The 7,655-nt window shown below is 56.3% G+C and overlaps 1 long non-coding RNA gene across 1 annotated transcript in view; it reads right to left on the bottom strand.

Annotated features, from left to right (window-relative positions):
- Positions 1 to 862, bottom strand: part of LOC121016940 (uncharacterized) — a 1,947-nt gene extending 1,085 nt beyond the window's left edge. Inside the window, exon 1 of the long non-coding RNA XR_005784542.1 lies at positions 577 to 862. This is a non-coding gene — a long non-coding RNA (uncharacterized LOC121016940). The remainder of the gene's footprint in view (positions 1 to 576) is intronic.
- Between the last annotated feature and the right edge of the window lie 6,793 nt (positions 863 to 7,655).

Below are 7,655 nucleotides of genomic sequence, written 5' to 3'. Positions count from 1 at the left end.
CCCCCCCCCCCCCCCCCCCCCCCCCCCCGCCGGGTGGTCGACGGGCAGAGTGCAGAGCTTGGACCAAAGGGAAAGAGGATGAGCCGGTCAGGAAGCCTTGGGTCGGCAGGCAGCTGTGGCCAGCCTGAGGGACACTGCAGGGGCAGCTGGCTCAGCCCAGGGACCAGGCAGGACTCAGGGAGGGTCTACATGTCTCCTGCTCAAGGCCCTTCCTTCACTTCTCACCGGCTCATCCTCATTCATGCTTAAAAGGGCAGTGGGACCATGTCAAGAGCTGGTCACTCAGGTGGGGTCCCAGCTCTGCCCTCCCGGCCATCTGATGGCACCAAGTGGCCCCACGACTCCGCAGCCCCAAGGTGCAGAGCAGGACTGTGCCCGTGCCGCACCTGGCACCACATCAGCACCGACGACACGCCAGCTCCCAGCTCTTGCCATGTCCCTTCAGAGAGCAAGCCCCCCCCCCACCTGAGCCCCCAGCCCGGCCCCCTGTGCCTCCTGTCCCTGCACAGGCTTGCCCTGTCACGTGTCCCCAGGCTGGTCCTGGTGGCAGAAGGGATGAAGCAAGCAAGCTCTTACCCGCAAATGTCCTCTGTGAGCCTCTGAATCATCATTCTTGAAACTTTGTCTTGGAATTTGCTCTGTTGGCCCCCAGTTGAGTGTGTCCAGCAGGGAGGCTCAGGCCGGGATTGGGGGGGGGGGGGAGCGGGTGGTCTGAGGAACGTCACTTCCCTGGGAATGTTCCCGAGTTCAGCTGGCTCACACATGGATCAGATTTGGGCCCAACATCCTCTGCCAGGGAAAATAGAAACCATGAAAAAAATGAGAAAGGAATAGAGAGAAGCTTTTCCTCAGCCACAGTGAGTCACCAACAGGAACATGAGCAAAAAGCCTCGTGGGGAGCTGGGCAGGGTGGGGCAGGGAGTTGGGGGCCCTCGGCCCCCAAGCGTCTGGCCAGGTGGAGAGGAGGGGGTGAGTGCCTTCCATGCCAGGCCAGTACCCTCCAACCCTGCTCAGTGGGCAGGGCTGGGACCCCACTTAACTTTAAGACTCACACCCAGGAAGTCCCTAAACCCGGGCCCAGGTTCCACCTGGGGGGCAGGGAGGCAGCACAAGGCCTGCAGTGGCTGCCACTCACCCTTCCAGGGTCCAGCGCCCCTGCTCCTAGGCAGGGCATTCATATCCGTGTCCAGGGGCTCTCGTGAGCTAGTATGGGGGGTCTGCCTGGCTTCTGAACCTCCATGTCCAGCTTCCTAAGAGAGGCCCCGGCCTTCCCCCTCACTCCCAGGGAGGGTCTGCCCAAGGGGCCACAGCAGGACTGGGCTCGACAGGGAAGAGGGTGACATCTCCCTGGGGGGGGCCTACCCTCGCTGCCTCCGGAGAGAGAAAGGAGAGCTCTTAGGGATCCTGTGGGCTGGGGTGGGGGGGTCCATGGAGCTCCCCTGCAGCCACGTGAGGGTGAGGCCGGGCACGGCCAGGCTGGGGTCGGTCCTGTGTGGCCCTGGGAGCCGAAGTGCACTGCTGAGGGCTACTGAGAACCACACCTCAAGGGCTGCCAGCCAGGGTAGGTTCTCTGGAGAGACAGCCCGAGGGGTGCCCCAGCCAGGGTCAGGAACAGGGGCCCTCAGGGCAGCAGTGAGGCCCACCTGAGAGGAGTGGGTGGGTGGGGCAGACACCCTGCAGGCTGCAGTTGGGGGGGGGGGGAGACATGTGGGCAGAGCTGTCCCCTGTGGGGGATGCCACGGCCACTTTGCCCCATTCAGTAGTGCCCTGTCCCCCCAGCAGGGTGCGGTGTGAGCCACAAACTCCCACATTGGAGGAGGCAAGGAGGTGGAGAAGAACAGGAAAGAAAGAATGGAACCCTCTTTCCCATCTGGTGAGGTCAGCCCCACAGGGGTGGGGAGGGAAATGGAAGCTTTGATCTGGGTCCGAAGGGATTGGCCTGGGACAGGAGGGAGAGGAGATTTCCCAGGAGTCAGTCTTAGGCCTGTGACCTTGAACACTTGGGTTGACTAGTCTGCAAGAGGAGGGTGGCTCCAGGACCACCAGGGCCCCCTCCCCCAACAGGAAGGGAGTCCCATTGGGGACGGTCCCCAAGGAGCAGGGTTAGCATCTGTGTTTGCAGCTCGGACAGCTAGGGCCTTGAGGCAGGGCTGGCCTGGGCCTTGAGAAGCATGAGGGTCAGTCCCATCCTGGGTCGCCCTGGGTGACCTTGGCTCGGTCCCCCCCCCCCCACAAACCTCAGGGTTCCTTCTTTCCAAATGTGGGTCATCCACATAAGCACTAATTTTGCACATCTAGGTAATGGGGGGGCATGGTGTGGGGGTCAGGGGACCTGGGGGGACAGGAAGGAGGCCCTCTACTGGCCCTTCTGGGGAAGAGCCAACCTCTGGGCCAAAAGACAACCTCAGGCCAGGCAGCCACCCCAGCAGGGGACTGCCTCCCCCATTTTGCTGCGGCTGGAAAGTGCACCATCTCATTGCCCTCCGACCCCCAGTCTCCAGACCACAGCTGCCACCCCCCTGGTGCCAGCACCCTCACTTTTGGGTCCCCAGGCCTCTGTGGCATGGGTCCCTGACTGTGGCTCACTGGTTCCCTAAGCAGGCCCTTATGGAGCACTCAGCCTCAGTGTGGCCCAGAGAGCCATGGGGTAGCTTTCCTCTGAGACAGTCTGGAGGGAAGGGCAAGTCAGTGACCGAACCCCCAGAGGACAGAGGGCAGAGGAGGGCAGTGACCTGCCGGGAAGTAGCGTCCTGCTCTGTGGAAGAAAAGGCGGGTCGGGGGGAAGACTCTACCCCCACCCTGGGACGCCCCCATCAGTCACCCACGACTCAGGTGCTGGTGTGTGGACAGCAGATGGGGCAGCGGTTTATGCTCTCTATGTGGGCTCTGGAGCCTCTGGCACGAGGCTATGGGGCCATGGCGGCCCTGGCTCCTCTGCTGAGGCCCAAGTGTCACCAACAGACACCTAGTGACCCAGCCTGGGCAGAGGTGGGAAATTCACCACCAGCAGCACCAGCGTGCCCAGGGTGTAGATGGGGCAGCACAGAACACAGGGGCCAGGGCAAGCAGGAGGGCTGAGCCTGGGAGGCTCCTGGGTCCTCTGAGGAAGCAGCTCAGATATGGAAGGCTGGGCCTCGGGGGAAACAGAGCCAGAGTTCAGATATGGCCGAGTGGGGCCTTCTGAGGGGCTCCCTCCATGGCCCGTTGGCCAACCTACCTCGGATGGCAGGAAGGCTGGGCTCTGGACGGCAGGCCGAGGCATCAGTCTCCAGACCCTCTCTGTCTCCTAGAGCCCTGGGTCTGTCTCCAGGGACTGAGGGAGGAAGACCCAGGTCCACCAGGTCCTTCCACTCCTCTCTCTCTGGAGAGGCCCCCAGAAGTGCCCCCTTGTCTGCAGTCTGGATGTCACCAGGAGGGCTAGGCTGGTTGGGCCCGCAAGAAGGGTGGTTTCCAGAGCCACGGGGCCTGGGGTCTCGCAGACGGAGCCTAGCCATCCACACAACTGGAAGAACAATCTCCTGGGTTTCTGACAACTTGAAAACCACATGTGATTTTCCACCGTCCGGTGTCCCTGCCCAGTTTGCTGGGCCAGCACTGCTGAGTGAGCAGAGTTCACCCGGATTCCTTCCACTCACCGCAGGGCCCAGCCCCTGGGGAAACGGGGGTCACCGCAGCCGCGGGGGCGCTGCTGGCCGGCTGGGGGCAGGCTTCCAGTGCCCTGAGTCTCTTCCACACTGGGAGGACAGTGTGTAGCCAAACAGGGTCACAACTGGCCAGTGTTGTTCCCAGGGGAACAGGGGTTGTTCAGTTCCAAACTCCTTTTTTAAAATATTTATTTATGTTTGAGACAGAGAGTGTGAGCGGGGGAGGGGTATAGAGAGGGTGGGGGACAGAGGATCTGAAGCAGGCTCCAGGCTTTGTGCTGACAGCGGACAGCCAGATACAGGACTCGAACTCATGAACCACAAGATTATGACCTGAGCTGAAGTCTGACGCTTAACCGACTGAGCCACCCAGGAGCCTCCAAAAGAACTCCTAATGGCCTGAAGATATAGATGTCACAGTATTCAAGGAAAACACAGGAATCTGTGTTTATATCCCTCTTGGAAGAAACCTCTCAGGAGAAACAGTAGATGGAAAGCTCAAGAATGTCGGCTGGATAGAAGTTTTAGCTTTCTGTTCAAAACATACTGAAAATTAAATCAAAAGACAAAACTCTGGGGAAGGACCTACATCCCCAGACAGCATTTTAGGGGCCCATTGTGACCCCAGAGGTGCTCTCTGAGCCTCAGTTTCTCTGTTCTGGACAATGGGGTGATGACGGCATGGCTGCCTCATGACAAGGGCACACGGACTCCCGCAGGTGACTCTAGAAACCTCTGCCCAAAAAACAGTGTCTTTGATAAAACAAAGCTGTTAAAGAAAATTATTTACATTTTAAACCAGTTTGACTTTGTCTCCACTTTTTAAAGTCAGCAATGAGACACAATCAGGCACTTCACTAAAGTAGAAACATAAGTGGCCAGTGAATAGACACAAAAATGTTGACCTCATGAAAAATCATGGAAATGCCGACTAAAATGTGCTCACTGCTGTCTTTCCCATTATAAAATTCTCATTGACTTAACACCTCCTAGGAAGACTCGGGGCGCTGTCACTCAGAATCCTGTGGCTGCAAAGAGCAGAAAGCCATGGTGACTGCTAACCATGTGTCACTGGTGGGGCCAGGGGTGCCCAGGGAGCTGGTCAGATGTCCTCTGGTCAGACGTGCCTGCATCTGGATCAGTGTGCCGAGAAAAGCAGACGGTGCTCCCCCAAGCAGGTGGACCCCTGTCTCTGCTTGAGCCGAGATGGAATCTTCTCCTGCCTGTCCTGGTACATCATTTCCCCAGCTTCTCAGACCTTCGGGTGTGGACCGAACTGCAGTCCCCACTTCCTGGGCCTCCAGCTGTCAGACGGCAATATTCTCAGCCTCCATGTGCCAAACCTGCATGATAGATCTGTCTCTCTATGTATATTTTATGTCTACACAGGTATATTTTACCTATCTATCTACCCATATATTTATACATACACACAAATGTATCCTATGGGTTCTGTTTCCCTGGAGAACCCTGGCTGATGCACCCTCTACAGCAGCTGAGCCCTGACAGGCCACCCCAGAGACACCTGTGTCATCAGCTTTCACTGTCCCCCCAGGCCCCTCCACACCCCAGAACTTGAGCTCACTAGGTGTCCCAGAAAGGGCCGGGATCCCGTGACCGGACTCTAACCTACCCCTTGTTCCAATGAGACACAACCAGAAGGTCAGCCATGTGCACACCACACATGACTGCACCTGTCCACCTGTGCAAGGGCAGGGTTGGGCAGGCCCCCGGATTGTCTTCTCAGGAAATTGGATGCCAGCCTCACAAATGAGTGTGTGCCCCTGTATCCTGCCCAGAATGTTTCCTGCCCTGACATGCGCTGTGGCTGCGAAGGAGGTGTCCTGTGGCCCTGAAGTTGACAGGCCTGACAGGCCCAGCCTGTCCACAGGGACTTCAGGGAGCAAGGTATTGCATTAGCCCCTGAGACACCCTCCCCTGACCCCACAGTCTAATTCAACATGTCCCTGATTTTAGTAGGAGAAAATGCTACCAGCATGGGGCATGTTCTGTCCTGGGGATGTATTTGCTGTTCCTTCTGTTTGTACACCTTTTCCTCAAACATCACTACTTTCACAAAGACCCCTACTCACTGCAGCTTCCCCCACTGCCCTGCGTAGAGCTTCAGCCCCCTACATCTGCCGAAACAACCCACCTGACGACTCCCCCACCACTTCATGTCTGACGTATGGACCCATTGGGCTATCCCGACAGCATTGATGGCTCTGACTGAGTGGCTTTCCTGTGCTGATGCCCTTTGCCCTGTAACTTTGTAGGACACTCACAGGCTTGGCCACATGGCTATTCTGCCCAGTGGCACAGGGACAGACCCGGTTCAAGGAGAGGCTTGAAGAAGCACTTGCAATGTCCCCCGCCCCCTCCCCCCAACCTCCCAGAACTGTGGGGGCCCACCTGGGCCAGCTGGCTAGAGGACAGGCCACTGGACCAAGCTGAGCCCCTATGAGGCCAGCACCCTGCCAGGGGTACCATGAGGGCAACCAGGGGACCACCAAACCGGGCTCAGACAGGAGTGTGAGCTAATACATGTGACTGTTTCTATCTGCTGAGCTGGGTGGTTGGTCGCTGGGCGAGAGCTGACACTTACCTCGTGTGTTTATTTTCTGTCCCCGACTATCTGTCCCTGACCAGCAATGCTGGCTTCACAAGGCCAGGGTTTGGAGGCTGTGACATTTATTTCTGCACCTTCCTGTTTAGAGGAACGCCTGGCACATGAGGCCGTGAGTGAATATCTGCTAAAGGTCTGAATACACCACAAACACCTTCACAGGATCCTGTGGGCCGGGCGGCAGAGTGCCCGTGAGAACGGCCGTGTGGCTGTGGCTGGTGCCCCCCACGAGCACCGGGGTCCAGAGAACCACCGTAGGTCCCGTCTGTGAGCGTCACGATGAAGAATAGCCAAGAATCCCCTTCGTCTTCTGGAAGGGTAACAAACCCCGACTAATCATAACTGAGCACTCTAATTAAAGTGACACCCATGTGCTGGAGCACTCTGATGGCTTAGGCCAACGTCCCGGAGAAGACACTGCATCAGGCACTGACTGCATCATTTCTGGAAAAGATACAAAGTCTCCAAAATGTAAAATCTGCTTGAACAATAGGATTTAAGAGCTCCACAACATACCAAGTAAAACTTTAATTAAAAAAAAAAAAAACAAAAAAAAAAAACCACTCAGTCTAATGCTTAGGTTTGAATATTCTCAGGAAGCACAGAGGGCCCTTGTGTCCCAGTGGAGTGACACAGGGACGATTGATCGACCCTTTGTAACCTGCAACTTCCACTTATACAAAACGGGCTTTTCCATCAAGACAGGGTCATATATGAGTGATGGAAAACCCAATGATGGCTAACATAAGATAGAAAGTTATTTTCCCACATACACAAATCAGAGGTAAGCAGTCCAGAGCTGGCATAGCAGCCTGACAACAATCAGAGATTCCGGCTCCTCTCCTCTCATTATTCCCCCGTTCTCAACTTATGGCTTCCATATCTTGGTGCAAAATAGCTGCTTGAGATCCAACCATCATTACATCATCCCAGGCAGTAGAAAGGAAGAAAGAAATAGTAGAGCGCAACTTTTTCCCTTAAGAACATTTTCTACAAGCTCACACAAATCTCCAAGTTGATTCCATTGACCTTGGCATGAACTCAGTCACAGGCCGTAGCTACAAGGGAAGCTGAGAAGTGTAGTCTTTTTCCGATGGCCTCGTACTAGTGAAATTTCGGGAGTCCTATTACTGAACAAGAAGGAGATAATAGATGTTGAGGAATAAGTAACAGTCTTTGCTGCAGATGATATTTTGAGTCTGGAGAGATTACCAAACTCTTAGGAAGGTATGAAAACACTCAGTCTGGTGGAGGAAGATGTCAAAGCTGAAATCTGTGGGGCACCTGGGTGGCTCAGTCGGTTGAGTGTCCAACTTCGGCTCAGGTCATGCACAGTTCATGGGTTCAACCCCGCGTTGGGCTCTGTGCTGACAGCTCAGAGCCTG

This window comes from Herpailurus yagouaroundi, unplaced genomic scaffold (genome assembly GCF_014898765.1).
Source record: "Herpailurus yagouaroundi ecotype Mexico unplaced genomic scaffold, PumYag 214, whole genome shotgun sequence".
In the NCBI taxonomy this organism is placed as follows: Eukaryota; Metazoa; Chordata; class Mammalia; order Carnivora; family Felidae; genus Herpailurus; species Herpailurus yagouaroundi.
This window is presented reverse-complemented; position numbering and strand designations above follow the sequence as displayed.